Source organism: Buteo buteo, chromosome 19 (genome assembly GCF_964188355.1).
Source record: "Buteo buteo chromosome 19, bButBut1.hap1.1, whole genome shotgun sequence".
NCBI lineage: Eukaryota > Metazoa > Chordata > Aves > Accipitriformes > Accipitridae > Buteo > Buteo buteo.
Window position 1 is genome coordinate 6,534,923 of NC_134189.1, and position 8,835 is coordinate 6,543,757.

An 8,835-nucleotide genomic window follows, 5' to 3' on the forward strand; every position below is an offset into this window, starting at 1 on the left:
AAGAGTAAAGTGGTAGGAAAAACAAGTTAATGGAAGAGGCAAAGAATCTGTCTTTAATTAAGGCCTAGATAAACTGGGCCAAAAGACACATCCTGCAAATGCAAATGTATTAATTGACTTGTGTTTGTGAAAGAGGCACTGCGTGGAGTCATGTTATCCATTTTTACTTTGTCTTTCTTGAAAAGGCTGCTGTTATTTTCCCCACTAGTATTGATCAATGCAATGGAAAGCCTGTTTTCAGATAAGATCATTTATTAGATAATTAAAAAAAATGGTTAGTTAATGAAGCATTGGCACTATTATTGAGTTTGTGACCGTAGGAGGCAGGAAAACATAAAAAAAAAAAGCTCCATGCTAATAGACTACAGTAAAAAGGTAACAGCTATGCATTTAGCTGTCTAGAAGACACTTTTAACAAAATGCATCAGAAAGGGAAAAAAAGCTGTTTATTGGTAAAGGTAATTGTTTTTTTGCTATCCTGGTTTTGCTCTTCCCCCATGATGAAACGAGTGTATGCACTATGTCACTACAACCCTCACTCCCCGTGCCAAGCTCTTGAACTGGAGCGCTGTGATTCAAGGGGCTTTGGAAAAGAGCTCCTGGCTCCCTCCGCAGGCATGCCCATCCAGCCCTTCAGAACTTGTGTCAAAATTTAGACTTCTGATTGTAATTTCACCTATGGGCTCACCTGCATTCATATTCTTTCTCTGCAAATGGAGGGCAGGCGGTACTTGATGTTTGCTTAGAAGGAGGCAGCCCTCCTTCTCTCCTCGTGTCCCTTGCATCCATAGCATCTCTGTAGTTCTTGTTCTGTCCCCCCTCTCAGGGGGTAAGATTTTTAAAGCAGCTTAGAAGTGTGGGGTCCTAAATCTCAGAGAAATTACCGGAATTTGCATTTGTTAAATGCTTTGTTTGGTTTTGAAATGGGACAGGACATACAAGGCATGCTTGTATCAACTCTACCCCTACATCTCCAGAGATTATTTCTGCAGGCATTGTGGACCAGCTGGGCTCCATCTCCACCCCTCTTTTCTTAGAGAAAGACAGGAGACACTATCAAACGAATCCACAGAGTTCTGGGACATACTGGGCGATAAGGGTGTTTTGATGCATCTAAAACCTTAGTGTTGCACTCCTCATCCGTTCTCACAGACACACGTGTGGACACACACACAAACAAGCAATACCGAATTGCTCTTGCCTGTTCTCACCCAAGACAATGAGCTAAGACATATGAATTGAAAAAATCAAGGGACTGACTGACAGTATGAAAACTTCAGGTTACTCACATTGCAAATACAGTGTATTTGTTGGTTCACAATAAATCATCTCATTGTCATGTAACAGACAGCATGGAGAACGTTAGTCTACATAAACATCCAATTTGCCTACTTGTAATGAAAATGCTGTTCTCTGGGAATGCTGCTGCAGTGTTTTACATGCTCTCTTGCTCCCATGCACGTTATATGAAAGGATGCTGTTTTCATAACCGAAAAATATCACTGGAGACTAGGCAGTTTTATTAAAAGTGTGTCTCCTGCTGGCAGTTTACATGTTTTGACAACGTCTTGGAAAGCAGCGATAATCAACTTGAGGCCACGCTGCGTATGGCCTCAGTGATGCATGGCAGGAGCAGCGGAGACCCAGCTCCGCATCCCGCCCGCACTCGCCCCCAGTGTGCTGGAGTGGAATACCAAGTGCAGCTCCGCATTCATTACCACCTAATTATCCGGCTCAACATCCTTCAAAGTCATTTTTCCTCATCGCTAAACTCGGTCCAAATATTTTTATTTACCTGTGCTGACAGATTTTCATATTTGAAAGAGTTTCATGTCATCCCATCTTTGCACGCTTGTGGCTCCAGTCTGAGCAGAGGCTGCAGCGAGGTATTAGAGCTGCGTTATTCGGGGACGCTAGGGAGCTCTGCTTTCTGCTTGCCAACCGTAGATAATTTTGCAAAAAGGAGAGTAAATTCTGGGCTCCCCTCTCCATATCCGAGTACAATTTGAACTGTCACATACATAAAATGAATAATTTTTGGTTTTCCCTAAAATGAATGAGAGTGAATCCTGGGCCACAGAGTAAAGTTGGTAAGAGGGTGACAATACAGATCTATTGCAGGGAACTCTAGGCTGGCTTCTAAATGGACTTCTAAATGGACAGGCTGTTATCTTTCCAGTCCTTAATTTATTAGAAATTAAACTGTTAAAAAAAGGCGTTTGATATTATGTACTTTATCTTTTACTTATAGATGGATCCTTTGAGTGCGAATGAAGATGTAACACAATGTTTGTGCATTGTGGTGGTTAGGTAAAATGAAATTTTGTTGTGTTTCATGGATTTACTACTGATTTTATAGATATTTGTACAGAACTTATGAACAATAAACTTCCAAGAAATAGTAGTGGAGGGGATGGAAACAGTTTTGAGAATAAGGCTAGTCTATTCCATACAGCATGAGTTTCACATGACTATATCCATGATCCCTGGGATTAAAAAAAAAATCCCCTTTAATATTGTGACCTGTTGTTTCAGAACTGCTGACAGTACAGTACTGGCATATTTTGGCTTTTGAATATTGCTCAATTTTCACCTACATATGAACACAGTGGACAGTGCTGGGTCAATTCAGCAGTAGAACAAACAAGGGTGTAACCTAAACATCATGGATATTGGTTGGAATACAGGTGAAAATGTAAAACGGTCAAATACATCCCTGAAATGTGTTGTTCAGTAGGTTTTCTTGGGAACTCTAAATAACATCTCGGGTAGCAGAAGATTGGAAAGCATTGAGGATGGAGAGGAGAAAGTTTCTCCTATCTGAAGACCAGTCACCACAAGATAGTATAAAGGGTTTTTTTTGTTCTAATGTATTCTAAAATGGATTTTTTTGAAGTCTATGTTCATCCAGGCTCCTATTAATAGACAAATGAAGGATGTACTGTTACTACTCCCTGATGATCTCTAGAGACCTCAATAAAATTTTCCACTTTGCATTGCATGCACAGAATATGGCTTTTGGATGATGTGGGTCAGAAAAAAATGAAGATACTATGAAAATGGTGATATTTATAGATCAGTGAATCCCAGCTGGAAGAGCTTCCTGCACACCCACGTAACTGCCATGACCAAAATGAGAGGCTTTCTTTTCCTCTAGTGAAAAGGAAACCAAAATTCAAGGAAACTTTCTACCCTGCACATGGCTTTATCATAACCAGATTACCTCTGCTGAGACCTAGAGCTAAGCATGTCTTCTTGTGAGGAAGTGTCTTACTCGCCATGACTGGAGTGGTTTAACAAAGCATCCTGCCAAAGCCTTTCTTCAGGCTTTAACTTGTCTTTCATTTATTCTTCACCTTGGTGCTATATCTAAATCCATCCGGTGCTCCTCTGTTATGTCTCATGAAGGTGGGCTGCTCTTTCTGCTCCATGCTGTGGAAATTCACCCAGGTCCTCACCTGCCTATTAATTTAACTTCTGTAGATTCCCGAGTGCCTGCCCCATCCAGTGTACCTACCTCGGTCTTTCTTTTGCATTGCATGGAGAGTATCACCATCATCTTGGAGTAATTTCTGCAACTTTCTCTATATTTCAAGATCCTGATTTTGGTTCTTATTTTCACTTTGTCCTTTGCAGCATCCTTATTTATTGTATCTAGGCTCCTTGTAAAAACCACCCTGTGTCCCCTTCATTTTATTCAGTGATGCTGTTTGTGACAAATGGTTTGGCTGTCCCCAGCTACACTATTTCTGCTGCTGCTTCTTTTTCCAGGTCTGCCTCCCACCTTTTCTTTGTTGAAATGCTAGCTGAGAGCAAATGATCATTAAAATAATTCATATGCATGACAGCCTGTATAAAGATGACCTGTGCAACTAAGAAATCTTACTGATGTTACCTGCATCTGTTTCTGTTTATCCTTTCAGCATTTGTTCTTTTTTAAGGCATACCGGCTTAAGTAATACAAACTTGTTTGGACCAGAAGTTATCCTTCTTTTCAGATTGCTTGATAATAGTACCCAAGGGAAACTTGAGGTTAAATGGGGCCCTGAGTACTAATTTAGTATAAACAGTAAAGCTTGTGATAAATGTGAGCAAGTCTATACGTTTCCGGAAGGAAATATGGGATAATTCCTGCTTGATAGCTGGTGCTATCAGCAGGATGTCCTGCTGATCTTGGTGACAGGGCAAGAGGCAACGGGTACAGACTGAAGCATGTGAAATTCCATCTGAACACAAGAAAACACTTTTTTTTTTTTTTTTCATTGTGGGGGCTGCCCAGAGAGGCTGCAGAGTGTCTGTCTATGGAGATACCCAAAACCCATCTGGACACAATCCTGGGCAACCTGCTTCCGTGGACCCTGCTTGAGCAGGAGCTTGGACCAGGTGATCTCAAAAGGTCCTTTCCAGCTTCGTTTTAGGAATTTTGTGATGACTTATGGTTGAAGCAGTGAATTAGCAAATTGATTATGAGACCAATGGGGAACTTTCTGTCAAGATGGTTTCCCAAGCAAATAGCCATGTTCTACAAAATCAGAGTTATCCTGTGCAAAATTTTTGTGTTTATTAAAATTGTTCAATGTTGTGACAAGAAAATTTAAAGCAACTATTTCACTTTGAATTGTTTAAGCAAAAAAACGGTCTCTGGATTTTGAAGCCAACATCCATGCTAAATTTTCAGTATGTTTAAGGAAAGCAGCACTCCACAGCCTCTGGGCGCAGTGCTGTAAAGGAGATATTTCAGCCTGCACATACAGCCTTGTCTTTTTTGGAGTGCCCATCACCTACCTGGCATTTCTGGGGGTTCCTTGGGGCATGCCTGGCCACTCTGGCTGGATCCAGGCTTACTTTTGTGTTCAAAGCTTAGGAGAAATAGTGTGGCTTACAAGGGACAGAGCTGTAGCTTTGCATTCCAAAAAACCCTGTTTTTTTCTCTTCTCCAGAATTAATCTCTTGGCTAAATGTAAGCCTCTCTGTTCCCATTATTGCAGACCTGTTGGTTGTCATCAATATGTACAAGGAAGCAGGTTTGCTGTTTTGAAATGACAAGTCTGAACGCCTTTTTGACATCTGACTGTGTTGCTAGACTTTTATTTTAAATATCACTGTTGTTATTTTCTGGCTACTACATCATGGAGCAAGTTTAATTCTTGCTTCAAAACGCAGACAAAACTTCAATTACATTTGCATGGGTCGTTCTTAGGGTAAAAGTGGTACTGGTATTTCAGATGTGTTTTGACCTGGCAAGAGCCTTGCATGATTTGCAGAAAGCTGCCTGCATTTCCAGTTTGGTCCAGAAAGCCTAGAAATTACTGTTACTGCCAGAAACATGGTTAGTACTGGCTAAGAGGGAAAGACGACTTCTAAGTACAAGATACATACACAAAGGAGGGAGACTTAAAGATCATGGCATATTGTGTCAAAAATGTTTGAATGTAGTATCAGAATTCCTTCTCTAATGCATTAAAAAATTTTTTCAACACCAGACACTTGCCAGCATCAGTATGGGTCTTATTCAGCATATTTGCTGCTGTATACAGCTGCCTGGAAGACACAATGTCAGGTCAACAATATTGTCAGGGACTTTTAAAAATACTTTGGGTATAATTAAATTCTGTTAGTACTGGAGATTAGTGTCCTTAGGCTGCTTCTCTAGGTAATGTGGAAAGAAGTGCTCTTATTTTGTATCACCCTCTAGCAGAGCTTGATTTAGGTCCTCTCTCCTACTTGCCTTTTGAGGTTCAGTGTCTCCAGCTGCACACAGGAGGCTGGAGTCCACAGAGGCATTCTGCAGCCCTCTCCATTCCCATCCTTGAAAATTTTAATGTACAATACAGACCTGAGCAGATCTTTAATCTTCATTAATGTTACAAAGAACACAATTTCCAAGAACATTTTTCTGTATCCATTGCCCTGGTTCTGTAGTTTTCCACCTCATAGTTAATTGACATAAATACTGAAGCATGGTCAGTCAGGCTGATGTTATTTTCCTTAGATAGGTTCACTTAGGTAGGAATAATGACACAATTTTGCAGTGGATTTCTGGGGGTCTTGCAGCGGCTAGCTGGCTAGATGCTGGTAGAGTTTCCCTTTGTCTCCAAACGGAAATAACAGCCCAGACAAGAGGTGGCTGAATGACTAAAGAAAATCAATAATATATGGAAATTCTCAGATAGGACAGAGTGCTCACGTTGGTCAAAACACATAGCTCTTCCCAAGCTTTATCCATGCAAGAAACTCAGTACTTGTACGCAGCCTCTGACTGGAAGGTGGGTGTAAGAATATTCCCAGTCCCCTCTCCTGCACCCAGCCCTTTCATGATTGGCCCAAACCTTTCCAAATTGCACAGTTCCCTCAGAAAATCTCTTTCATTGCTTTGACAAAACATCTCATCACTGACAACTCAGGTTTGAGAAATGAGCCCACGAATCAGTGTTTATGTTATCTAATGCATGTCATGCTCATTCCATACAATGCTGGTTTTCCTCAAGGTACCGTGGTTCACTAAGTTAGATGTCTTGTATAAATTCAAATGCGCTGTGTCAACACAGCCTGTGCAGTAAAAAAGTGTGAGGAGCTCTAGCTCACACCATATCCTGTAGTGATATTCATCGACCTGAATGGCTTATTTTCTCAAGTGCACAGAAATACTCACTTTGCTCCCCTTGTGCAGGGTAGGTCTCAATGTTTAGGATTCCAAGGTTCAGACTGGAAAAGGCATTCAGGATATCAAATCCTAGTGGACGGGGTCTTCTAAACGCCTTCATGAATCTGTGCATAAGGCAGCATAGAAATAACAGAAGCCTTTTGGTTATATAAACCAGGATGTTTCTTTAGCTCTCTTGTCCTGATGCATCTTGAATTGTAAGCAATGAATTCATTGAAATATTCTTTCTGGAAAAACCAGGAAAACAAGCTAGCACTGGAGATATAAAACACTTCCTCAACAAGTTGGTAAAGGAGATTGCAGAAGTTGTACTTTACACGTTGTCATGGATGTGTGCTTTACCTTCGTTTCTCAGTATTAGTTATCCACCTATTGATTTTAGTTTTCCTAGAAGTGATTCTTGCTATTCTTCCACATTTACCTTGTGATTGATGCAGGAACCTTTTGTTGTCCTAGAAATATACTCTTTAAAATGCGAGGTAAATCCAGAACAACAATATTCCATATTCCTTCTGTGTGGATTGCTCTGAGCTATACAATAGGTAAAAGAATAATAATATTCTGGGCAACAAAATATCCATCTTTAAGAGTCTGGTTTCTCCTTATTGATTCATGCAAGCAGTGAGGACTATTAGCTGTGACACCTAAAAGCATGTACTACTTGTGTTCAGCATGTCAATAGAAAACTCCATTAACATTTCTGAGATGCGAGATGGCATCATGTGAAAAAGTGCTTCAACAGTGATTACAAACTAACAAAAAAGCACTTCTTTATCTTGATGGGTCGTATGTGCTGGATGTTTTGATTTAACTGCTTGGAAAAAATTTCTGTGGCACCTTAAGCTCAATTTGTAGGTACACTAAGTTGCCACTTTCACATAGATTATTTAATGAAAACATAAGCGTAGCATCTCATAGCTTTAGAGCTTTACCAGCGGTAGGTTAGTAGCCCTTATTTCACCTTAGAAGGGTGGTTTAAGCGCTACTCTGTTTGAGTTATGGTGACACTGGAACAGTGGTAACACGAGATTTGCTGAAGGCCACGTCATCTGTGAACTCGCAGCCTCTCTGCACGTACGCCATTGGTCTGCGCTTGCTCTGGGTAACAGGAAATACTTCTAAAACTGGAAATAGTTGCTTGGCTCTGCTCAGTTATAGCTTTGCAATGCATAACAATATCCAAATACAGTTGTTTGTAATGAACCTTGCTGATAGCTTTTCATCGGAGGAATCTGCTCCCTGATGAGTGATGTGTAAAGAGGAAAACTCTGCAAGAGTGAGAGTTTAACTTGGCTTCTCATGCACTCCTGTTCATACACCCCTTGTCCTTGCCTGGAACTTCTATTTGGGAATGAGAAACTCAGCAAACCAGCAAGATTTGCCAAGGGTTTTTGTTCATTTGTTTATTAGGCAGGAGGATGTGCCATTGTCCCAAGATCCCGGTGGTGTTGACTTAGAAGTGTAACTCCCTGGGGGCCCTCATTGACTCTGAAGGTGAAGAACCTCAGCCTGCTTTTGGGAGAATCTGCCTCGCAGGTGATGTTTGTAACCAAATGCCCAAACATGATGGCTGTGAGCATTCAGGCTGGCAGTACCGCAGCTGTACCACGCAGAGAACAGCAGGCCATGCTTCAGTGATGATGATGAGGGATAGAGCAGATGCAAGGTCTCTGGAGAGGGTGAGACGTGTGGGAATGTGTATGTGCAAACATGCGCATATATATATGTACATAAAACTCAATGTATGGCTATATAACCTCCCCCCCAAATCAGTGAAATCATATATTGCACAGAACAGGGTGCTCATGCAGGCGCTGAAGGGGTGCTCCCGTGGCCGGTGCAGGGGTGCACATGCCAAAACCGAGGGTACTCCACACCAGCAACATTTTGTCTTCTCTGACAGTTTGTGAGGGACTGGTTAAGCCCTTTGGTACTGCCCAGTCTGAGATCCAGGGAGCTGTAATTTATCTGCTTATTAAGTGGATGGTACTTAATATGAAACGTATTCAAAATTATCCAAAAATCAAATAATTTTGGATCACACGCAGAGACTCAGCACCTTATTTGCATTCACCGCTATACAACATCTGAGGGTTTTCTGCTTTTTTTCCCTTGCATTCAGCCTATGGAAATGCACCGATTTTGTGGTGGCGTTAAATGACTTAGCAATA